This window comes from Ambystoma mexicanum, chromosome 3q, assembly GCF_040938575.1.
Source record: "Ambystoma mexicanum isolate Mex_15411 chromosome 3q, UKY_AmexF1_1, whole genome shotgun sequence".
NCBI lineage: Eukaryota > Metazoa > Chordata > Amphibia > Caudata > Ambystomatidae > Ambystoma > Ambystoma mexicanum.
In genome coordinates this window covers 928559907-928585859 of record NC_090926.1, presented here as the reverse complement: position 1 = coordinate 928585859, position 25953 = coordinate 928559907, and the positions used below count along the sequence as shown (strand labels likewise).

General features: G+C 48.0%; 1 protein-coding gene across 1 annotated transcript in view; it reads left to right on the top strand.

Annotated features, from left to right (window-relative positions):
• LOC138583120 (cholesterol transporter ABCA5-like) overlaps positions 1-25953 on the top strand; it is a 3134767-nt gene that overhangs the window by 1751907 nt on the left and 1356907 nt on the right. The gene's annotated exons all lie outside the window — the stretch shown is intronic.

Here is a 25953-nt window from a genome sequence, read left to right as displayed (position 1 = left end):
TTAACTCCCAAGAAAAGAGGTGGTGACATTAATCTATCCCTCACCAAGCTGGAACAACTTTGGGTCCATAGACTCGATACAGTGAGAAACAGCCTTAATCTCACAGTCGAATGGAAACCTTTTTGGAATTGAACCTTTCCCGCTGTTTGGCTCAGTGAGCAATCCACAGAGGCCCCCCACACTTATACCAACCTGGGCTGAATTGGGAACACTAGGCCCCCCTTAACTTTAGTGATCGGGTACACACCCGCTAGCACCAGGTAGACATATCCAGCTAACACCACAACCAAAAAATGTTTGCTAAAAAAATGTTTTCTCCAGCATGGGGTCTGGCATGGATTCACATGCTCATGAATATTCCCCGTCGTCAGGCCGGGAATCCTCAGTATAGACAAAAAAATCAGTATCAGTTTCGTTTCTGATCTGTCTTTCTTAGTAGTAACCAATCACTGGTCTCTGGGTCATACTGCCCCCAGCCAATGACTGCCCTCTCCCTAAGCCCCGCCTCCGGCAGCCATCCTCAGATTTTCACCGCATGTTCAAGTGTTGGGAGTCCTCGTGCTGTAGCTCTCGAGCTTTTGCTGTGTTTTCGTGCTTTTTCAGGAGATTTTTCTCATTTTTTCAGTTAAATAGATCCTCAAGCTCCACCGTTTCTACATCCGATCAACGGGGATCCGTTTCAGAGTTTTCTACGCCCCTCAAGGGTGAAGATTTCATCAAGTTACGCCTTTGGAGGATTCCAGAACTTCCGAGGCCTACCCCGGACATGGCCCAGGAGAAAGGAAGCTCGACGCCCGGGAAGCTGTTCAGGACCTGCCCTGGATGCCAGCTTCAGAACGTTTTCAAGGAGGACGAGCATTCGTTATGCCTCTACTGTCTCCATGAGGACAAGACGCACACGGAGAAGGACTGTGCGTTTTGTGGGAACATGTCGGAGCGAACCATGAAGGATCGCCACCTCCGTCTCGCCAACTGGCTGGAAGGGAAGAGCCCGTCAGGCGAGAAGAAGAAAAAGAAGTCCGAGCGGTCTTCTAAATCCTGTGAGGGCGCCCCGGCGACGGGGGCCCAACAAAAGGCTAAGCACTGCGAGTCTGCGGGCATCGGGAGCGCCGAACGGTCAGGCTCCTTGGCTGCCAGGCAGGGCGCATCCTCCCCGGCGCCATCAGCCACGAGCCAACGCTCTGGCTCGGGTAAGAGGAAGTCCGAGAACCCGGCGAAGCTTCTGGAGAGGCCCCGGTCGATCTCAAAGATTCCGGCAGAGGGTGAGCGATGCTCGGACCCTCTCCCCAAGGTGAAGGCCCCAGGCGTCCAGAAGGTGACGATGGCCTTAATTCACCCTGCTAAGACCTCGATTGAGGATGTCGCCGCAGCCCTGGCTCAGCCTGTGGAGGCTACACCAGTGGAGGCGACCTCAGGACCCAGAGTCTCCCTGCCACCGCGGAGGGAGTCGTCTTTCAGGCCCATTGAGAAGACCCCCACAAAGTCCTTGTTGGAAAAGGTAGGGGAGGGGCTGGTGGCCATCGTGGATACGGACACGACCTCTGAAGAAGAGCTCATCGAAGTCGTGGAAGAGGCCCAGCCCATCAGGAGGGATCCCGACGAGGGCGACAACGAGAGCGACGGTGTCGCCGTCAAGGCTCCTCAAGAGCCCTTGCGCTCGTCGTTTCCGGTGCCGCAGGACACTTCGGCGGCCATTTTATCACCGATTCAGTCCTTATGCTCGGAGATAAGGACAAGGTTGCCCCTCCCCCCGACGGAGGTACCTGAGCCAGACCCGACGGGGGAACCGGAGCCAGGACCTTCGGAAAGTCCACCGCATAAGAGGAGGACGACGCATCCTATGCCACCTCTCCCACCTCTGCGGACTGCTCTGCCTTCCCCCCCGGTCTACTACCCACAGGGATGATACAGGCACAGACACGGCTACGACAGGTACAGATGACGACGGAGGCGACGACGGGATGTGTCCCCCGTCACCCCCTGCTCGGGTGTCCCCGCCCGACGAGATTGGATCCTTTCATGCCATGATTTCCAGGGCATCCGAGCTCTTCCAGCTCTGCCCAGAAGAGAAGAAGGAAGGGTTCCTTTACCAACGGCGCGAGGCTAAAATGAAGACGGTCCTCGCCGTACCGCTTTTGATGACATCTGGGATGAGGGGCTCGCCCTCCTCAAGAACCCTGCCACGGCGCTGGCAAAGAGGGACCAGTATGAGAAGAAGTACCGGGTCCCCGACGCTGCCCCCATGTGCCTTTGGGCGCAACCTACCCCGGATTTGGTCGTCTCGGCGGCGGCAAAGAAGAAAGCTGGGGGGGCATCGGCCTCGACATCAACTTCCCCGCCGGACGGCAAGGGCAGGAAGTTGGACACGATGGGACGGCGGATCATCTCATCCGCAGCGACAACTATCAAGGCGGCCAACGCCCTGGCTATCATAGCCCGCTACGACAGGGAGTTGTGGTTCGAAATCACCCCTCTGTTGGACTTCCTTCCGGACGCCAAAAGGGCTGAGGCCCTTGAAATCCTACAGGAGGGTGAGATTGCTTCGGACCACTCCCATCACGGTGGCAACGGACATCGCCGACACCGGTTTGCGTCAGTTGGGCAACGGCGTTTGCTTGAGACGACGAGGATGGCTCAAGGCCACGGATTTCCGCCAGGACGTACAAACCAAGGTTTTGGACATGCCCTCCGACGGGAACAACCTGTTTGGGAAGACGGTTGATGAGTCCCTTCAGGCCATCAAGACAGACACAGAGACTGCCCGGGCACTGGGGGTGCTCCAACAACGACGGCCGTCCTTTCGGAGCTCCGGAGGCAGACAAGGTGCCTCCAAGGGATCCGGCAGTGGCTCCTCCATGTACCGCCAAGCGGCAAGATCTTCGTCCCAGGAAGCCTACAGGGGACGCGGCAAGTCAGGTGGTACCCGTCATCGTCGACAGGGAGGTCAAGGAGGCAAGGCGGCCTCCAAACAAGATTGAACCGACCGTGGGGTCGGGCCCCCGCCGAAGCACCCTGGTGAGAGGCCGGCTGGCGAGGTTTGTCAGCGTGTGGGAGTCCATCTCCACCGACCGTTGGGTGCTGGACGCCCTGGCCCAAGGGCACACCCTCGAGTTTCAGAAGAAGTGCCCTCGCGTTCCACCCGTGGCCAGGAAGGAAAATCACGTCCCTCAACTACTGTTGGAAGTAAGGGCGATGCTCAAGAAGGGTGCAATCGAGCTCGTCCCAAAGAGGCTTCGGGGCTCCGGAGTTTACTCAAGGTACTTCCTCATAAAAAAGAAGACAGGAGGATGGCGCCCCATCCTGAACCTACGACGACTGAACAAGTACATCAAGGCACAAAAGTTCTGTATGGTCACCCTCCAGCACGTGCTGGGACAGCTGGAGGAGGGCGATTTCCTGTCATCGTTGGACTTGGAGAATGCGTGCTTCCACATCACCATTCTAAAAAGACACCGAAAGTTCCTCAGGTTCGTGGTCCAAGGGCGGCACTACCAGTTCAAGGCCCTCCCGTTCGGATTGAAGTCGGCACCTAGGGTGTTCACCAAGTGCCCCGCACCGGTGGCGGCGCGGCTGCGCCTACAGGGGATCCACATCTACCCCTACCTGGACGACTGGCTCATCCGGGCAAGGACAAGGGAGCTCGCCGTGGAGCACACTGCGAAGATCGTCCAGCTGCTCACGGACCTGGGATTCTCCATCAACTTTCCAAAATCCCACCTGGTTCCGTCGCAAGTCGCCCTGTTTCTGGGAGCCAAGCTCGACACAGTGGCGTGGCTGGCCTCGCCGTCGGAGGAAAGGACCAGGACCATTTTGGGCAAGGTGCAGCGTCTGCTGGCCACGGACATGGCCAGGGTAAGATCTATCAAATACCTCCTCGGGATGATGTCCTCCTGCATTTATCTGGTGCGCCTTTGCAGGCTTCGGATGCGCCCCTTACAAGAGTTCCTCGACGCCCGCTGGGTCCAGTCGACGGGCAGCTTCGAGGACAGGATCCCTCTCAATGAGACGTTCCGTCAGGCGATCCGGTGGTGGGGTACCCGCTCCCATCTGTCGGCGGGCACGGACTTTCAGACCCCAGCTCACCAGGTGACGGTGACGACGGACGCCTCCCTGGAAGGTTGGGGAGCGCACTCCGGAGATCTTCACGCGAGAGGCATTTGGCTCCCAGAGGAGAGGTCTCTCCACATCAAAATCTTGGAGCTCCACGCAGTGTTCTGGGCCCTCAGGTCCTTTCTTCCGTCCCTCAAGGGCAAGGTGGTGAGGATCTTCACCGACAACACCATCACTTTGTCCTACATCTGGAAGCAGGGCGGAACCAGGTCCCTGGCCCTATCCAAGGAAGCCCAGGATCTGTGGCATTGGGCCGTCGCCCAAGGGATGTTTCTGGTGCCTCTTCATCTGGCAGGAATAAAAAACACGATCACCGACTCACTCAGCAGGGAGCTGCGCTCGTGCCACGAGTGGGAACTATGCCAGGATCTAGTGGATCGACTCTTCCGACGATGGGGCGAACCCCAAATCGATCTCTTCGCGACGGCGACGAATTCCAAGTGCCGGAGGTTCGCCAGCAGGTTCCCCCAGCCGAGGAGCATGGGCGATGCTTTCTCGTTCCCCTGGGACGGCCTATTTCTTTATGCGTTCCCTCTGCTGCCGTTGCTGCTCCGGCTCATCAACCAGCTCAAGAGGTCCCGGTGCAGGATGATCCTCGATGCACCGGCGTGGCCAAGACAGATCTGGTTCCCGGACCTTCTAGACTTGTCAACGTCCCCACCAGTCAAGCTGCCGAGGGACGCAGACCTTCTCTCCAGAGAAGGAGGCGCCATTCTTCACCACAACCCGGAGTCGCTGAACTTGCAGGCCTGGCTCCTGCAGCACTAGAGTTTGGAGGGTAAGACATCCCGGCCGACTGCAGAGAGGTTCTTGCAAAGGCCAGGGCGTCCTCAACTCTCAAGTGCTACGGACATAAATGGAAGAGGTTCTCTGTCTGGTGCCGTGCACACAAGATTAACCCTCTGCGGATTACGGCCCCTCAAGTACTGCGGTACCTACTGTCGCTGGCCAAAGCTGGACTGGCTCACGCCTCCATTAAAATACATCTGGCTGCAATCTCCCGATATACCAGGACTACGGGACGAGCGTCCTTGTGGTCTCATCGCCTGGTGAAAGAATTCATGAAGGGACTATTCCGATCATTCCCGCCGGTGAAGGCTCCTGCCCCTGTGTGGGAGCTTAATGTGGTGCTGACCAGGCTCATGGGGGCCCCATTCGAGCCTATGCATTCGGCGCCTTTGAAGTTCCTGTCATGGAAGACAGCTTTCCTCTTGGCCATCACCTCCGCACGACGAGTGGGAGAGATCCAGGCCCTATCTTGCAAGCCTCCATACTTGACTTTTCATGACACGAGGGTGGTGCTGAGGACACACCCCTCCTTTATGCCCAAGGTGCCGTCGGACTTCCACCTCAACGAGCCCTTGGTGTTGCCAGTTTTCTTCCCGTCGCCTTCGTCGCCGGCCGAGAGGACGTTGCACTCGCTCGATGTAGCTAGAGCGCTGAAGTTCTACGTGGACCGCACAAAGAGTTTACGGAAGACGTCACAGCTGTTTGTGAACTTTGGGACTGTGAATCAAGGGAAGGCTCTCTCGAAGACTTCCATTTCCAGATGGCTCTCCGGCTGCATCATGCACTGTCACCGGTTGGCAAACCGACTGCTGCCCGGCAATCCGAGAGCCCATTCGACCAGAGCGATCGCTGCTACCACGGCTTTCCTGTCTGGTGTGCCCCTGCTGGACATCTGTAGGGCTGCGACGTGGAGGTCGACGCACACCTTCACAAGATTCTACTGCGTCGATCGGGACTCCAGGGAGGAGTCCAGGGTCGGCCAAGCAGTGCTGCGCAACCTGTTCGCCTAAGGTGAGCCTGGTGAGGAGGTAAGAGTTGCTTAATGTTGAGTTGTTGTATTGCTTAATTATGAGCCTGTTGCCACCTCCCGTGGTTGTGCATGTGTGTACTGCTATGTATTCTCTTATTCATGAGCATGTGAATCCATGCCAGACCCCATGCTGGAGAAGGAACAAGTTACTTACCTGTAACTGTTGTTCTCCAGCATGGGTCTGGCATGGATTCACATGCGAACCCTCCCGGCTACCACTCTGCGGCTCTTCACTTGGTCATACTGCCACTTTACGTGCTACCAAGTCTGAGGATGGCTGCCCGAGGCGGGGCTTAGGGAGAGGGCAGTCATTGGCTGGGGGCAGTATGATCCAGAGACCAGTGATTGGTTACTACTAAGAAAGACAGATCAGAAACGAAACTGATACTGATTTTTTTTCTATACCGAGGATTCCCGGCCTGACGACGGGGAATATTCATGAGCATGTGAATCCATGCCAGACCCATGCTGGAGAACAACAGTTACAGGTAAGTAACTTGTTCCTTCTACTGCCACCTCGCTTTTTCTGAATCTAAAGTGATATACTTTGTTCTCTCATGTTCGACATGCTGTGCACATTCTGTAAACAACCGTCTAATGTCAAGAAAATGTGTATCCCACTCAAAAATGTATTCACACCATTCATTGCTACAACACCTATCTTTATGGTTGTATAGACACCTGCTCTTCCAGACATCACTAGATAACAGTCCGGGACTTTTTTCAACATCAGACAGACACAACTTTATTTGCCGGCTGACCTGTGCCAGACCATGCCTTGGACTGCTTACAGTTAGGATCGTCACTTGGGTTTTTGGTCTATTACACGTCCAACATTATGAAGACAGCATGCTTTCCTAGGGAAGTACCCGTCCCAACATGCATCACGGGTTGCCCTTAAATCAACTGTTGCAGCCTGCCTGCACGCCACTGAGTCACCACCCATGGCTCAGCTTCTAGCGACACCCCCCAATCCCCGTTGGATGAGACGGCTCGCGCTCCAATAGGTTCACTGCTACCAGTGTCTTCCACATACGTAACCACACGTACGCACCCCCACGTCATTGGTCCACCTCCGAGTTATCGATTGGCTGGTCCGCCAAGGGGCGTACCTAGCAAAATGATTAGACACAGCGTCTATCACCTGGACAACACAGGGGATCAAACATTCGTCAGAAGAGCCTCCGACTCGCGCAGCTCTTTCCAAGTAAGTAAAACCACAATCCTGCACTTACTTAGGCTTTTATATTCACGTCGGACCTTTTCAGGCATGGGCCGACTTAATTTGTTGGTCATATGGCTTAGTTCACATCCACACCGTACCAAAAATGGCCACTTATACCACCACGTATCTAGAAGTGACAACCTCACTTCCACCCATAGACGACCCGATTAGGCACAACAGTCCCGTCGTGAACAGGTATCTCGGCCACCAAGAGGGGACATGTAGCATGCTCTCCAACTGGGCCCCACCACCCACGAACTAGTGGTCTGTTTTGATTAATCACGAACGATCAGAGGCCTCACCACAGCCCCCTCTAGCACTAGATCCTCCATAAACGATGCATGCCTCACACTGCCACCAGAGCACAGGCACTAGAGCTCCTACAGGAGATAAGACTCAGAAATTACATGACATTCCTCTTCCTCCCTAGATTAGTGGCCTCAACCCGCCATTCTTTGACAATGCCACCCCCTGGCCGCCACTCAGGGCCCAGGCCACCAAGTAGGATCCTTGGATTCTTTTTGAGATTGTGTACTCATCACACTACCTCATTGATGATTCCCCACAGAAGTCGGAAAATCACCCACGAAGTCTCACTGCTTCATTGTTAGACGGTAAGACTCCCATCTCTGCATAGAGTTGGATGCAAAGTTTATACCAATTAAGCTACTAACGAGCTATTCTGAATTTTTCAACAACTAACCAATGAGATCACAGCACCCCATAACAGCAATTCCCATTTCGATTTTACTCTGACAGATTCCTAACGGACAGAGAGTATCCCTCACCCACTATCTTGAAGAAGGCCACCCCACTAACAAGCATCAATCAATCGCTACTGTTGGCCGAAACACTACAGTGTCAATCTATGACACGACGTCTTGTTCTATTATTTCTTGTCCCACATGATGTTGTGTGTTATGTTCTATAACCCTGAGACTATCCAAAGTCCACGTTTACACACTGTCATCTTTTGTCAAAACGTATGTATAATATGTTAAGAGACTGTAAGACTGTATATGTAAGGGTTTTCCCTCGACATTTTAGAGGGAGGTACTTAACAGTTGCCCCTAATTGTAAAAACAAAAAAACTGTCAGTTTCTGTCCTGTGTTGATCAAGAAGAAATATGTACTAAACAAATTTATTTTTTCTGGTGTCACTCAAAAATAAATACACCTAGAGAAAACTTGCTGCTGGATCTCACATCTTGATCATTGTTTTGTATATTAAAAGCTACCCCCCTGGGCATATCTGGGTTTAGCCAGGTGCCCTTTATTTTGACTGGCCTCCATAGGTCACATACCTAAAAACATGCCTATATATTTCCATTGTGTCTTTACGTGGTTCTTTCAAACGGGTGTGACGGAGGTGCCTACAGCGTACCCCTCCCACCATGTCTGCGCATCTGGGTCGATGCTGCAATCATATCTAACACTGTGACGCTTAACTGCACGGGATGTATACACATGTATATACCGGCATTACATATGCATGTGGCTAGTCTATGAATGACCGGCTGTGCATTCTCGAGTCCTGCGTTTGTGTGCTGGCATCGTTAACGCGCAAGTTAAAAAAAGAAGAGAAAAGGACGATTTTGAAAATAGAGATTTACACGGTAAGTGTGTACTTACTTCGGAATGCAAGCACACATCCGCCATCAGTTTGCCTGCTCTGCTCAGCAGTAACTGCCTGACTGAGGCATCCTTTGCTATAGTTACTAGATGTCCTTCCCATCACATGGGGGTTGCCGAAAAGATACGTGATTCAGACACAGACCTTTCTTCTGGACTTTGAAAATAAAACGGAAGCCATCTTAGCCTATGCTATCTATATAGACAAGAGAACATATATTATTTATTCATGATATATATTCTATATTCCTGCAAGTTATTTTATAGGATCCTTTTATTTCAAAAGGCTTCTGCATGCAAAGAATTTTCAAAGTCCCAAATGTATGAATGGAGACAAAGGGTGCTGGTTAATCCGCCCTGCCCTGAGATTATCCCGATGTATTGCACCCAACATAAGCACATATTCATTTCTGAGAAGTGCCCAGGAGAGCCTAGTATGTCTTCCAGACAAAAGTAGTGCCCACAGAGGCTTTTTTCAAAAATCATCTTCGTAAGTGTCACTGTACATCTTTATGTATGTCCCATTCTGTTGCCGCCAGCTTGGGTATTGCTAGACAGAGAAACTGTTCTGCTGCACTGTTGACAAGCGAACAATAATGAAAAGAGATGCATGTGATGTGTTAAAACATCAGGGTGGACCACACAATATACGTGTTGAGGCTATCTTGGGCAGTATTCAAGCGTCTAATCCACTTCTGTTCAATGTGGTTTAGGGATTTATCCCTATCACCCCCTATGGGGGTGTTCTTTGACCACTTGAATGATGAACCAGAAGAGTTCTGAGTGTTTGTGGTTCTTCTCAATGAAGTGGTCAACCAATGGTCTGCCACCTTGTTTTTAATGCAGGACCGATGACAGATCTTGTGTGATGTTTTTCCTATATAGAGGCGGGATCGTTTCGTACACTGCGGATTTAGTTTTACAGTTTGTGTTGTCTCTTAGTTCCCACTCCATGCCATTCATTTTGATAGATTTGGGGTTTCATGTTAGAGCACAGACAGAACAATTTCCACAACGGAAATGTCCTTGCATGGTGGTAGGCCCCAAGCATTGGTGATTTTAGGGTCCGCAGATTGTTGTCTCTCAAAAGGGTGGACTCATTTTTGTCTGTTTTTTGGTGGCCTTTTAAAGGCAAACCTTGGTTTTTGAGTGTTGAAATTTTCTGTCTTCGAGATGTGCCATTGTTTTAAGATCTCTTTTCGCAGGTGGTTGCTAGTTGGATTATAAGTAGCATGTAATTTGATTAGTGACAACTTTATCCCTCTTCATGAGACAAGTCATTCTATTTGGGTTTTTTGCTCTTCTTTTTGCTGATTTAATCGTATGAGATGTATACCCCCCGATTTCGTAGTCTTTCTTGATGAATTGCCCATATGGAAAGTTTTCTTTGAGGGCTTCAGGATGAAAGCTTGTGAAATGCAGCAAGGTGTTTTATCCGTCTCTTTTCAGTACATGGATGTGTTGATTACACTGCTTTTGGCTTTCAGCAAGCAGAGATCGAGAAAAGGGATGGTTTTCAGTGCCAGGCCTTACCTTCGCCTCCTTTGTTTTCTTTTTAGTGAAAGTAGGACTACCGTCCGCAGAAGCCACCTTCCCGTGTGGTTCAGAATTCGGGGTTGGTGATACCGGAGACAATAGCCTAAAATTATGAAAAAAACCCTGGAGGTGAAAAAAACATATGCAGTCTGTCTGGTCCAAGCGGCAGCAGCAAAGGCAGATGGATCCAAATTGAGAAGCTTAGTATTCCAGGAGCAGGAGACAGGTTGTATACAGGCAAGTCCAGAAGAAAACTCAGAGTACTGATAGCAAGGCAAAAAGGGCAATGCTACAAAAGCAGAGGAGCGGAAGGAAAGAATCAAGGAAGAGCAAAAAAAAAAGCAATGAGGTGTACCTTACCGTTCACTCAATCCACTGAAGTAGCGTTTCGGACCGGCAAACCGGAAACTGAAACATTGCCATGTTGGTAGAGGCAAGCTGTCATGAACCCAGTGAGAACACAAGGCCCATTCATGAGAACAACAAGGTACATCCTCATATGGTAATGTAGGAAGGGACTGGATATTTAGGATGGCTTGCTGGCACAGGTGTTTATTAGGAAGCTACTACGGCCCACACCAACATGGCTGCCAAGTAAGGACCTGCTGTGGAACTCAAGATGCCCCCCAGCTGGCCCGAGAGTCTGAGATCTCTGGTGGTCTAGTGTTACAGGGTGTGCCCAAGGCTATAGAGGAACTACAGTAAGAGTCTGAAGTTTAAGGACAATGCCCACCCGAATTCCCCATTGAGAATGCACTTACCAGAACAAGTGCACTTACCAGAACAAGTGGTCAGTCGACTTGAATCCTGCTTGGTTGCCGCTCCAATCATTCTTCATGCAGTAGCCAGATCCGTAACAGCATTTCGCGTGATCCGCACCTGCAGAAAGGAAGAGAGAAAGAGACGTGTTACCAGACAAGAACGAACAATACAAAACAAGCCGCGCTTCGTGCCGCAAGCTGCCAGAACTCTAGAAAGAACACAAAGCAGCGCTATACAAAGACTTACCTCAGCACCCTCTGCATCTCGTGTGCCACAGCTGGCCTGGGCCAGTACTCCAGTAAAGCAACTGAAGTTGGATGCTTACCTGGCACCTTCAGCCTTTCTTCTTTTAAACACGTTGAGCACAACTGCCTGTGCACCAGCCAGCATACCTAAGAGATACATAAGGGGGTTTGGAGGTCGAGTCGGGAGACTCATACGGAATACCTGTACTCACTTGTCCTTAGGTCTCCATCCAGACCCCGTTGCACACCTTACCAGAGGCTCAGAATTCTACCAGGCAACTCCCAACCACACTGGTCACTGGGCTACAGCTCTTCAGTGGGACAGTGGGGAAGGAGTGGTTTGGGTGTCCATCATAACCAGTCCATCCAGTAGGAGCAACGCACGGACCAGTCCAAAACAGGCTTTCCTGCTGGGCACCAGAGGTAAGCGTTGCACAAATGAACCATTGCAGTCGCCGTGACGGTGTGGGAACAAGAAAGTCAAGCCTGGTGCCAAGCACCTCCAAACAGTTCCTAGGAGAAATCCTAGACACTCAAGAGGTGTTGACATTTCCTTCAGAGGAAAGAATTCGGAATATACTACTGCAAATTCCGCAATATCAGTCCGGTCACCAAATAACAGTACGCAAAGCAATGCATTTGCTGGGCATGATGGCGTCATGTATTTACCTGGTCGCCCACGCGCGCCTGCGCATGCGTCCCATGCAGGAATGGTTGGCGAAACAGTGGTCTCAGGCAAGTGGTCAGTGGGACGATCTAGTGGTCGTTTCGCCAACACTGGTACAAAGCCTTCACTGGTGGACAAGAGAGAATCTTGCACAGGGGAAACCCTTTTACGATCCCGAAGTACAGGCAGTAGTCACTACCGATGCATGCCTGACGGGGTGGGGAGCTCACCATCTCCACCACACAGCTCAGGGTCTCTGGTCTCCCTGACTGGCCAAGAACCACGTCAACCTGCTAGAGCTTCTGGCAGTATTCAGAGCGCTTCAAGCGTTCAGGCCTTGCCTGCTAAACCTGTCAGTGCAAATCCGGACGGACAGCACGACAGCCATGTTCTACCTGAACAAGCAAGGAGGGACTCGTTCGCCAAATCTGTCCAAGCTTGCCCAGAAAATCTGGATATGGGCACTCAGACGGAACATCTTCCTGTCATCACAACATGTTCCAGGGGAGATCAATTCCCTAGCGGATGCTCTGAGCAGAGACTCCCTCCCAGAGGAACACGAATGGATTCTACACAGAGAGGTCGTAGAAGATATCTTCTCTCAGTGGGGTTTCCCCACTATAGACTTATTCGCCACAATCGAAAACAGACAATGCCCAGGATTCGCATCCAGGTTCCCCCAACCAGAACGCCCTGTGGATGAACTGGTCAGGGATGTTTGCGTACGCTTTTCCACCAACTCCTCATCAGGAAGGTGGTCAACAAGATGAACAGAGAGTCGATGACGCTCGTCCTAGTTGCTCCCATCTGGGCAAGACAACCGTGGTTCCCACACTTACGCAGGATGGCGGTGTGCGAGCCCATCAAACTTCCGGGCTGGTACAACCTACTGTCCCAGCACCAAGATCAAACAGTGCATCAGCAACCCAACTCAATGAACATGGCTGCATGGCTCCTGAGGTCATAGAGTTTGGCCATCTCAATTTACCACAGAGGTGTATGGACATCCTAAAGGAATCTAGGAAACCAAACACAAGGCACTGCTACTTTGACAAGTGGAAGAGATTTGTTATCTGGTGCCAGAGTAAACAAATCAACCCAGTTGATTGCACTCCTTCCACTATTGTTACATACATGCTCCACCTGCTGGATGCAGGACTGGTTTTTAACTCTCTGAAAGTACACCTGGCAGCCCTGTCGGCATACACTACTTCCCATAACAAGGTCTCGTGGTGGAAAGTACCAGTAGTTAATTTCTGTACTCACAAACTCCTGTTGGCGCCCAGTTGTTCTCTGAACCTAAAGCAAATCCGGGTATTGCCATTAGCCATGATGACCTTGGTTTGGTTTTATGCGATCTTGATGAGGAAAGCAGGAAACATCTACAGATTGCAGCTTTGAAAAATAGTAACATTCAGATCGCCCCTCGTGGACCTCAAGGAATTCCCTTGGTCAAGCTGCAATCTCAGCTTCATTCCTTCTTTCCCATCATTCAGCCTAGAAAGGCGAACACCACGATTTCAGTTAATGCAATACTGCCATCTGCTGTGAGCCCAAGTAGCGCCCCCTTACAGGTGGTAGCGTCCTTGGATGATACGGTAGTAGCTGCTATTCCTTCCCCACCTTCCACTGTGGTAGTTGAAGATCACGTTTGTCCTATTCTCCAACCAGAAGCGCCTGAGATTGTGGCATCTCTGGTACAGCCTCCTATTGTGGAGGTCGTGCACTCCCCGCAAGCACTTGCTGGAAAACCTACTCCTGACGTCCTGTCCTTCATGCATACACCAAAGGACATGAAATTAATTCTTGGTTGGACTAGTAATCCAGAGATAAATGGCCCCGCTCGCATAAATAGGTCATTCTTGATGAACTCGTTTTTCCAGATTCCAGCTCTTAGGAATCTTTCATCTAAGGACCTTGACTGGGTCAAATTGGCAACTCTCAACAATCATAGAGCCCTCTGCAGAGTCCAATCACATATTATAACTAAAATGTTATTGGAGTTTGCTGACGACTTCTGTTCTATTGGTCTCACACCGTGCCTTTTTCCGGATATGGATAGTGCATGGGCTTATCTTGACTGGGTGCCACCCACTTTGCTAGTATGTCCAGTGGGTGCGGGCATAGACTCGTCCGATTCCCAGGTTACCCAATTGTCACTCCAACTAGCATCGCTAACCCAAGCATTGAGTGGGCTAGCTTGGCTGGAAACACTGATGAAAACAGCTGCTGCCATTAAAGGGCCCACTCCGGGCTCATAATTGGCCAGTTTGACTATCTCATCCTGGAACTGTTGTGGCTTGGCTAATCTGGTAGGATGGCATAAGCGTGTTGTCCCTGATAAGAAACCAGACATCTTATTCCTTCAGGAAACGATGACCTTAAATGAGATTACTATCGATGGTTATTCCAGCTTTTCTGTTCCAGCATGCCGCATATCGGCAGGTCGACCTTCCGGGGGTATTGCGGTTCTTATTAAAAATGGTCTAAGAGCAGTGGCCTCTATACTGGATACCTCGACTTCATGCATCTTAGTGGAGTTGTCGTTTGCCCACTCTAAGGTCATGCCCTTGCTTCTAATGTCATTGTACTGGAATCCTAAGTCAGTTTCCCTCACTCTTCTATTGGAAGATTTGGACAGGATTTTGGGCCATGCTTCTGTCTCGTGCCCCAATCATGAAATTGTGATCGGAGGGGATTTAAACTCATATCTTCAGTCTTCTAATATACTGTGCTCTTCTACTCCTTTTTCTTGTTATGCACAACAAGCTTTTCAAAGAGGGCGACAACTGATAAGTTTTTTTGAAAAATGGGGCATTTATCCAATTCACTTGGCATCTCATTCTCTACATACTTCATGGTCTCGGGGCAATGCCTCATCCCTTATCGATTATGTCCTTGCATCTAAAGTGTGTTCTGGGTTGCTTGACCCAGTCCTAATATTAGACTTGGGTCTGAGCGACCACCATATGCTGTGCTCGCAACTCCATATGGGGTGTGAAGCCTATATGCCTTTAGCTCCTGCCTCTTTGGCGGCTCCCGACAGAAATACCATCTCTGTCAACTGGAATCCTGCCGTGTGTAGGAAATTGGTGTTCCTAGTGAATAGAGATCTCATACCATGTTATGATGCCTCCATATCGCTGGGAAACATCGAAAAAATTAATAAAATAAACATCAATATGATTCAGACACACCTTCTATCCTTAGTGAAGGACACCTTGTGTAAAGGTATCCCTCTGGATGCCCATTTAAATTCAAATCAGATTGCAACCTTAAAAAAGCAAAAAAATCTCGAATTGACTCATTTAAGAAAAAAGTCACTTAGCCCTCCTAACTATTGTCGTGAAAAAAATTACATCATTACGCGCTTTAAGCAGCAAATACAGCTTCTGCGTAAGGCTGCCTATGCCTTAGCCAACCAACGTATGATTAGCCTGCTCTGTAAAAAAAAAGCGCGAGGGATATGGGCCATTTTAAGAAACCCGTTAGGTAAGGCGGATATCCGCTCGGTGGCGACCATCTCGGGACCGGAATGGGAGACGTTTTTTTCCCAAGAATATGCTCTGCCAACTAGACATTCCGAAATAGAAAGCAGTACTACGCAATTGCCTTTTCCGCAGGTCTGTCCCTGGGACATAAAAGATATTATATGGGCAATTTCTCAATTGAAGTTTTCCAAAGCAGCTGGCCCAGATGGGCTGCCCCCTTGCGTCTTAAAAGACGATCCTCACTTCTGGGCCAGGTACCTTCTTCCCTGCTATCAGCTGATATATAAAACTGGCAATATTCCGAAATCATGGTTGACGGCCATAATTATTCCAATACACAAAAAGGGTGCCTTGAGCAATCCTTTAAACTTTAGGCCTATCGCCCTTATAGACACAGCTGGGAAAATCTTTGCACGATTGATCCTGTCAGAATTGGAAGTCCATATACACGACCTAAACATTTTTTCAAAAGCCCAGGTCGGCTTTCGGAGATCTATGGGCACTCAATTAAACGCTTTAATTCTAGCCCATCTCCTACGGAATGCACATTCCAAGTCAAATGGCACCATATATATGGCAGCATTGGATCTTTCGGCAGCATTTGACAATGTACTACGCACTCGGCTTTGGCAAAAGATGTTGGCTTATGGGATACCATCTTCACTAGTAGCGCTAATTGCTGCACTACATCAGAATACATCTTATCGGGTCCGTATCAACGCGGAAGGGCTATTAACTGATAACATACCTACGTATATAGGGGTCAAACAGGGCTGCAACTTGGCTGCGGTCCTATTCAATCTTTATCTTGCCGACATTGACAAGATTTGGCAGGGTTCGAATTCTTTTCCAGCAATACTGGGATCCTTGCGGCTCCACTGGCTAGCATTTGCTGATGACGTTATAATATTCGATAGAGTGCCGTTCGGACTCCAAAATAAATTAAACCTGTTTTGTGAATATTGTATACTAAATAATATGACCATTAATTCAGCCAAATCACATATAATGCTCTTCACCGCTAAAAGAAAGCTATTGAGATTTGGTTTTACAATCAATGCCCAACCGATCCTGAGAAAGGAAGAGATTACGTATTTGGGCTATCAAGTGGCGGACAGTGTTGAACGCGAAGTTTAACCCACTGTTGGCTCAAATGAGAATTATTTTCATCACATGCTGTCGCTACTCCCTGCTGCCTCTTATACAATACCATACCATGAAAATAGAGCCCATCCTTCTGTATGCAACTGACATGTGCCTTCTGAATCTGGGGCCCCTAATAAATCTCCTACAAGGTAAACTTTGGAAGAAGATTCTGGGGCTTCCTGGATATCTACCCAACGCGATTATTATACATGAACTGGGTTTATATCCACTGGAAGACAAATATCGTTGGCGGATTGTTAATGCATTTTCTAAAATGATTTCTCCGCCTCCAAATTCTCTCTATGAGGATTTGCAGGAAATGCTTGCTGGAAAGTGTCCAACTTCACTCACCAAAGTGAAAGAGATGACACACGCAATCTTAACTTCATTGAATATGACGCAGGAGGATTTGATTAATACTCCTGCTAAAGTCAAAAGGCGCTTTTTCAAAAATTCTTGGGCGCATAATTCCGATCAGATTGGAGGCTACTCCTCCTTTACCACCTATGCCAGCTTTAGGTATGCACTTACACCACGGCTGCCATATATCTTATGTTTCCCAGACAAAGCAGCAAGAAGGTCTTATATGCGTTTTCGCCTAGACCTTATTCAGACGGGTGCCCGTATTAGGAAGTGGGACTGTTATAAGGTTTTGGCAAAATGGGAAGGATGCAGATTTTGTCTAAACACAACTGAGCCCGAAACACTAGAACATCTCTTCATGTACTGTAACTTTTTTTGCAAGCATAGACAATGTTGCTTAGATGCATATCTTACCTCCTATTCCCGGTTTGAATGTCACCTAGTATGGTTGAGATGTATGCAGGGAAATTCAAACTCCATCATATTAGCAACGGTCAGACTTGTTGCAATAATTGAGGAACAATTGTTGGCACGCAATAGGAGGTTTTGGAGTGGGTAATTTTGGGTGCCTGAGATTTTGTCTCCCTTATGATTGATTGCACTAGTCAATTGTCTATGGGAATATTTGCAGTTGGTGAAGGGCTGCGATGCTACATTATCATTGTTATGTTATGTTAGGTATGTTACCTGATGCTGTAGATCTTCACTTGCGATTTCTTTCCTCTTTTTTCTACCAATGATGTATTGAAATATGCTCAAGTGTTTGATCATGTCTTGATCATGTTTTAGTTCAAGTATTGATCAATGTCGATCAAGTTTTATGAGCTTACGAGTTTATTTGTTTTTATGTGATATGTAATATTTGTAAAGGTGTAAATTAATTTTTGCTACCAAAACAAATAAATACATTTTATATATGAAAAAAACAGTAGTTAAAGCCTTCATGGAAGGAGTAAAGAGACTTCACCCTCCTATTTCAAACCCATCACCAGGGTGGGACCTTAATGTGGTGCTATCTAAGCTCATGGGCCCCCCTTTCGAGCCCATGCATAAAAGCAGTCTGAAAAACCTGACTTATAAAACAGCCTTCTTAGTAGCTATTACTTCTATAAGAAGGGTCAGTGAAATTCAGGCTCTGTCAGTGCAGGATCCCTTCTTTACTGTCCATAAAGACAAACTGGTTTTACGCACACACCCTAGGTTCTCACCTAAGTTTATATCTAAATTCCACGTAAACCAGTCCATTGAGCTTCCGGCTTTCTTCCAGGACCCTGAAAGCTCGGCTGAGGTGAAACTACACACCCTAGATGTGCGTAGGGCGGTCCTCTACTATGTAAATAAAACCAGACCGCTAAGGAAAACAGATCAGCTGTTTGTCTCCGTAGCTACAGGCAGAGAGGGGGATTGCGTCTCTAAAGGTGCCATCTCGAAGTGGATTATTAACTGTATCCAGCTGTGTTACTCGCTCTCTGAAAAGACTCTGCCTTTCACGCCAAGAGTCCACTCTACAAGAGGCATTGGGGCCACTCTGGCTTTCATTGCAAATGTACCCCTCGACACCATTTGCAAAGCAGCTACTTGGAGCTCTATTCACGCTTTTACTCAGCATTACTGCATTGACACCCATTCCAAGGCAGATACACAAGTGGGACAAGCGGTTCTAAGACACTTATTTTTCTCATGACCCTTCTCACATCCCACCTCCTTCTTTAGGTACTGCTCGCTAATCTATGCACAGCATGTGATCTAAGCAGATTCCACAAGCCTCAGAAGGGATACATTACGCACCGTAATCGTATTTCTGATGCTTGTATCTGCTTAGATTCACATGCGACCCACCCTTCCTCCCCTCTGAGAGAAGGCGCATGGTTGCTTGTAGTCTTACCTTTCTATCTATCTGCTTGGAATTTCTGTACTCACGCTACTCCTCATGTCAGAAAAAATACAATCTGAGGATCCTAGACGCGTGAGGGATCTTGGGTACAGTGGACGTCAGACTAGGGATAGTATTACTGGCACGCCCTGTGTCGACGCCCATTTTCGAGTTTCGAAAAACAAACTGTAATACTCTGCAGCTTCCACTAGATGTCGGCCTATGCACAGCATGTGAATCTAAGCAGATACAAGCATCAGAAATACGATTACGGTGAGTAATGTATCATACATATATATATATATGTTAAGAAATAGTGACATGCCACGGACTCTGTTGCCAGTCACGTTTTCCTGCATTTACTTCTCCTCCAAACGCACGTTTTCATGACTCCATCAATCTTCAGGGAGGCTGTGTTTCTTTTCCTTTTCAGGCGTGTGTTCATTTCCTTTTCAGGTGTAGCAAGTTAATTGACTTTAGTGTCTCTAAGGATTCTGGTACTTGTATTTTTCACATTTAATTTCACTTGCAGGTGACTGGAAACAACTCCCTCCATAGCACAAATTTTACTCCCGATATGGGGAGGGGGAAAGCCATGATTGTGGCTCTCCATTGAAAGGCATAGTCGCCCTGGTGCTGCAGCCTTTTGAGCCCGGGACTCCTGGAACATAACTGTTAAGAAATAGTGACAGGCCACGCACTCTGTTAAGTGCGAAAAATACAAGTACCTGAAGGAAAACTTGACTGGCAATAGAGTGCGCGCCTTGTCACTAATTCTTAAACATATATATATATATATAAGGTCAATAGTGACCCTTTAAACCAGGTTATTGTGTATAACTTTATAGTGACATTTAAATGTGCAATTGGCCTGTAAATGGCAACATTTTTAAGTTTTTCCCCAGCTTTGGCATGGCTGTAAAAGTAGCCTGCAACATAATGTGTGGAGGATGCCCCTTGCCTCTCGCAGCTATAATGTAAAATTTGGTAAATGCATACCCAAGAACATCCTGAAAAAGTAATGTGTGTACCTTTTAAGCTGTCGGGATACATCAGGCTTACCCCCTGCAATAGCTCTGCAAATCTGTCTCATTTGTATTAATTGGCCTAATTCCTCAGCCACCTGCCCCAGCACAGCCCTAAGGTATACATCTATCATACCTGGTTGTGGCCCATTTGAAGATCAATTGTGACCCTTTAAAATCGGTCAATTGTTCATTCGAACAATTGTAAACAAACAATTTGGTGGATACCCCCAGAAGCTCACTGTCTCCAGAGCCCTGGTTCTCTCAAAGCTGGACTACTGTAACAGCCTCTATCTTAATCTGCCTGCCTCCACTCTCCGCCCTCTGCAACTCATCCAGAACAGAACTGCGAGACTTGTCCTTGGCCTCAAGCCCAGGGACCGTATCTTTCCAGGACTGAAATCTCTACACTGGCTCCCAGTGGCTGCGAGGATTAAGTTCAAAACCCTCTGCATTGTCCACAAGGCCTTCTGGGGACTGGGGCCTAAATACCTTCAACTCTCTCTTCCTAAATATCTTCCTTCCCGAGCCCTTCGCTCATCCGTCTCCAACTCCCTCAGGGTCAGCCGCTTCTCGAAGCAACGAGCTGGGGGTAGATCTCTCTCCGCTGCAGGGGCCTCCCTCTGGAACAGCCTTCCTGCCTCCCTGAAACTTGAGGAGAACCATCTCCGGTTCCGGAAGCACCTCAAAACCTTCCTCTTTGCTTCTGCTTTCTCTCTCCCTCTCCCCTGCTAAATTCTTCACTGAAACTGCACTGAATCTGCAACTGGGCCACTCTCACCGACCTCGGTCCTGGGCCCAGCCACTCTCCACTTGCACTGCCTCCCTGGCAACCCCTGCACTGTGGGACTGTCTCTGTATCCCTACAGCCCCCCCTTCCCAGCACTTGTGTGCACTTACCTTGCACTTGCCACCAGCTGGCCCTATTTATTTATTTATTTATTTTTATTCTACTTACTTGTACTGCACTTCCCCTCCTCCCCTTCCCCTTGCACTTTCTCCCTTGCTCCTACCCCTGCACTTGCACGATCTGAATGACACCTGGCCTAGTAGGATCATTGTCTGTCTTCCCCTTGTTCCCCCCTCCCTGCCTTGTCGCGCCTTGAAACACTTGTGTATAGGCGCGTTACACATGCCATATCATATCATATATCATATCATACCCCCTTTTAACCAGGTTATTGTGTATAACTTTATAGTGACATTTAAATGTGCAATTGGCATGTAAATGGCAACATTTTTAAGTTTTTCCCCAGCTTTGGCATGGCTATAAAGTAGCCTGCAACATAATGTGTGGAGGATGCCCCTTGCCTCTCTCAGCTATAATGTAAAATTTGGTAAATGCATACCCAAGAACATCCTGAAAAAGTAATTTGTGTACCTTTAAGCTGTCGGGATACATCAGGCTTACCCCCTGCAATAGCTCTGCAAATCTGTCTCATTTGTATTAATTGGCCTAATTCCTCAGCCACCTGCCCCAGCACAGCCCTAAGGTATACATTTATCATACCTGGTAATGGCCCATCTGAAGTGTAAAGAGTTTGATAAAAACTGCCTGAATTCTTCATATGCTTGCAGTCCATCCTCTCTTTAAATCATCCCTATTAAATTGTCTATACCTTGCTTTTAATTCAAAAGCTAAGATTCTACCCAATCTATTGATTACCTTACACTTAGTATCTCTGTGTAACGTGTAAAGGTTTCAATTGAGCAGTATTCAAAGGAGGTTATTCAACTGGCCCCTCAGAGTGTTAAGCATCCTGTAGACCTTCTTATAACCTGTGAGAAACCTAAAGACACTCTCCTCTCACTGTAGTAAAGAGGCGCACAGGTATATGATTAAGCATAAGCTTTATTGAAGGCCCCCGGAGTGCAGGACCGCCGGGAGTGGAATGATCTGAACGTTCCCTTGCATAGGAACGTACATTACTCAAGAGTTCCACTGACATCACTGTCAGTGTATTCTATATAACATCTCCCTTCTTATATAAAGCAGAGGGTGGGGAATGAAAAGGGGAAACAGTAGGGGAATGGAAAAGGAGGGGAAAAGAAAAGGGGTTGAACTGTTTTGCAAACTCAACATTGGTATGAGAATAACGTTACAAGGGTATTTTTGTGGCAAAAGGATACTGTGACAGGTGCTACTAGTAGTAGAGATAGTCACTGTTGAAGTTTTGGATGGCCCTCCAATTCCTCTTAGACAGTCCTCCAACTGGGGCTTGTCCACGTGCATCGCGGAACTTGTCATTTTCTTTGTTCCCATAGTGAGTTACTTCTGTTGTTATAAAATTGTCCTCAACTCGTGTGTCTTTGTCTTTGATTGGACTTGGTGAGTTGCTATTGTCTTTGCTTGTGCCTGGTCTGTTGGAGTCTTTTTCTATTTTCACAAGATCATCACCGGACCATCTCTTGCCATCATCCAACACCACGGATTTGCCATGGTAGCTCATCACCTTTTGCGGGGACCCGAAGCTGGACTCACCTTTAAGTGTTTTTTTGGGCTCTCTGACACACACCCAGTCTCCTTCTCCGATCATCATTTCCTTTACTTTATTTCTTAAATCGTAGTATGCTTTGTATTTCACCTGCTTCTCCTTCACTGTTTTCTGGACATGATCCATGTTCCACTTTGCTTCTCCAGTGTCCATGAAAATCTATGCGGGTCTAAGACAATTGCACGCAGCTCTGCCTCGCATCATGGTGAAAGGTTCAACGTTGGTGGTAGTGTGTGGAGTTGTCCTATATGCACATAAGGCTTCCTTAAGTGTTTCTCTCCACGGGAAAGTGTTGGCTATGGCCAATTGAACCACACTCTTTACTAGCCTGTTTATTCTCTCTGTGAGTCCTTTCGAAATAGGATGATACAAAGATGTTATGTGATCGATAGATCTATCTTTGAGGAACTCCTGAAATTCCAATGATGTGAATTGAGATCCATTGTCGGAGACTAATTCTTTGGGGTCTCCTTCACTGTTGAACACTTCTGTTAAAAAGTCTGTGATCTTTTTCGTGTTCACGTTAGTTTCTGATATTCCCCACTCTGTCCATTTAGAGGTGTAGTGCACAAGTACTATGATGTATATTCTAACAGATTAAAGGTTTTCAAATGGACCCATGATGTCTATTTCCAGTTTAGACCACACATTTTTGGGAGGTTCTACCGGTTGTAACAGAGTCTTTCTCAGAACCTTGGATGTGTCGCTGGTGGCGCAGGCAGAGGAATTTCTGACGATTTCCTCTGCTTCTCTCCACATGTTCGGCCACCAATAACTGCCTCTCACTCTGTTCTTAGTTAAGTTCCTCTCTAGGTGTCCCTCATGTGCTAGGTCGAGTAGTCTTTTCCTAAGTTGTGCTTTTCCACTCATCTTTGGGAATGGCTGGATTTATATTAGCTACGATGTCTCCATCTGAACAGTCCACCTCAGTGTCTTGGTTGGTTGATAACCTAGAAAAGCAGTCAGCCACTTCATTCTGTGCACCTGGAGTATAGCACACTTGGAGATTATATTGCATAATGTCAAGAATCCATTGCCTGATTCTCGGTGATATGAGGTGATGTGTCTTGGACTGGAGGACGTGCACTAATGGTTTGCGGTCTGTTCTGAGCAGGGCGGGTAGTCCCCAGATCAAGTTCCTGAAATGTTGCAGGATCCACTTCACCCCTAGGGCTTCCCTCTCTATTGTGGAATAATTCAATTCTGCTCCTTTCAGTACCCTGGACGCAAAAGCAATTGTCACCATGTTCTTATTTTGTAGCTGTTCTAGGACTCCACCCAGACCGACCTTACTGGCATCCATCAATATGATTGTCTTGGCCTTGCAGTCGAACATTCCCAGGGCTGGCACCTATTTATGTTGGATTTTATTTCTTCAAACTCATTCTTACACTGGTCAGACCACACGAATTTGGTTCTTTTCTTCATGAGGGTCCTCATATTCCTGGTCTTGTTGGCGTAGTCACCCATGAATTTGGAGTAATACTCAGTCATGCCGAGGAAACTCCTCAGTTGGTCTTTATTTTCTGGCTCGGCAATACTCAATATGGTGTCCATTAACTCTTTCCTGGGACTGATGCCTTGGGCATCTATGGAACGGCCGAGGTAGGAGACCTTGTTGCATTTAATGTTGCACTTGTCTAACTTTAAAGTGAGGCCATTCTTTTGAATGACTTGTAAGACACCCGTTAGTTTTGTGTCGTGTTCTTCCTCTCTAATGGCTGAGATAAGGATGTCGTCTTGGAAGCAGTGTACACCTTCCAGGCCTCCAAACAGGTGTGACATCAACCTCTGGAACACGGCTGCAGCCGATGCGAGTCTGAACGGCATTCTCTTGAACATAAATTCCCCCAAAGGAGTGACAAATGATGTAAGGCTTCTCGAGTTCTCCTCCAGGGCAATTTGGTGATAGGCCAAGGATAGGTCCAAAGTGCTGAAATATTTTGCCGGCTTCTTGGTTGATAACAGTTCGGATATGTTCGGAAGGGGATGTCTATCGACCCAGATATTTTTGTTCAGGTCCCTCAAATCGATGCACATTCTTATGGAATTATCAGGCTTTTTCACCAGAACTATTGAGGCGAGCCATTCTGAACTTTCTATGGCCTGTATGATGTTTTGTTCACACAGGCGCGCAAGTTCGTCCTTTAGTGCCTCTCTTGTCCCAAGAGGTACTCCACGAACCCTATGGGCTATGGGAATGGGACCCTTCTTCAAGACAATTCTATGTTCGAAACCCTCCAGGAGTCTGATTTTCCCGCTAAACACCTTAGGAAAATTGCTTCGCCAATGCCGTCTTGATATCGCTGTCGTCTTTTAATACGCTTAATATGGGGATCTCCTCCCCAGGGTGAATTCTCACTCGGAGGGCGGCTTGTTCCTCCCAACCTACCACAGATGAACCATTTTTTGCTATGAAAAGCCTGCAATATGTTTCTCTGTCGTGGAACTTGAGTCTTACCCACGTACACCCAATGATGTCTATGGGGGTCTTCCCATAACCTGTTGCTCTTACCACAGTGTTTTGTATATGCTGCATCTTGCCGGACAATTCTCTGAGGAAGTTTTTGACGTCCACCATGGTGTTTGGGGACCCAGTGTCCACCATATGTGCAGAGATACGCCATTTATATGCATGTTGACCCACGGACCTTTGAATTGTAAAGATGTGACAATGAGAATTTGTATCGGTGGACTACTTTGATTGATGGTCAGCATATCATCACGTCCTTGTTCTCCTTCGATGGCTCTCACAGTGCCTCTCGGTATCCTGGCAAAGGGTCGTATGGTGAACCTACTAGATCTACTGAGCCTTCCTTGTGTATTTGTACAGACTTTTGCAAAGTGTCCAATCTGGTTACATCGGTAACACTCAACAGCTGCCGCCGGGCATTCTCTATCGGTATCATAGTGTTTGTACCAGACACGTTTTTGGCAGCGTCTCGGATTTTGACTGGTATATTCCGAAATTCTTCCTCCCCTAAAGTTGGGTATTGAACCATATGTTGATGCTCTCCTCACCACAGCCACTAAAGGTTCAGACATGTTTTCTTCAGGATTCTCAACGGATTTCACTTCTATACTCCACACCTGGTCAAACCTTTCCTTCATACTGCGATCACCCATCTCCATGCTTCTCGCTATTTCTGTGGCCTGGTCCAATGATGGGTTTTTTGTCTGCCATAGTCTTCGTTGTATACGTGGATCAGCTACATTGAGCACAAGTTGGTCCCTTAAATATTCGTCCCCGACATTACAGGTTAACATGAGTGCCCTGAGGGATGCCATGTAGGTGTCGATTGATTAGCCCTTCAATTGTTTCCTGGAGAAAAATCTGTACCTTTCCAATACTACATTAGTCTTATTGCTGAAATGCTTAGCAAGCTTGGCTAATGCACTATCAAATTTGCGGTTGCCATCCCCTCCTGCATCATCAGAATCAGGAAGTGCTCTGAATAGCCTTAGGGCTTCTGCTCCTACACAATTTTTTTTAAAAAAAACTTTATTTTGGTTTGCATGTCACATTACACTCGCTGCAATTCTCATCTACATGATACGAATATA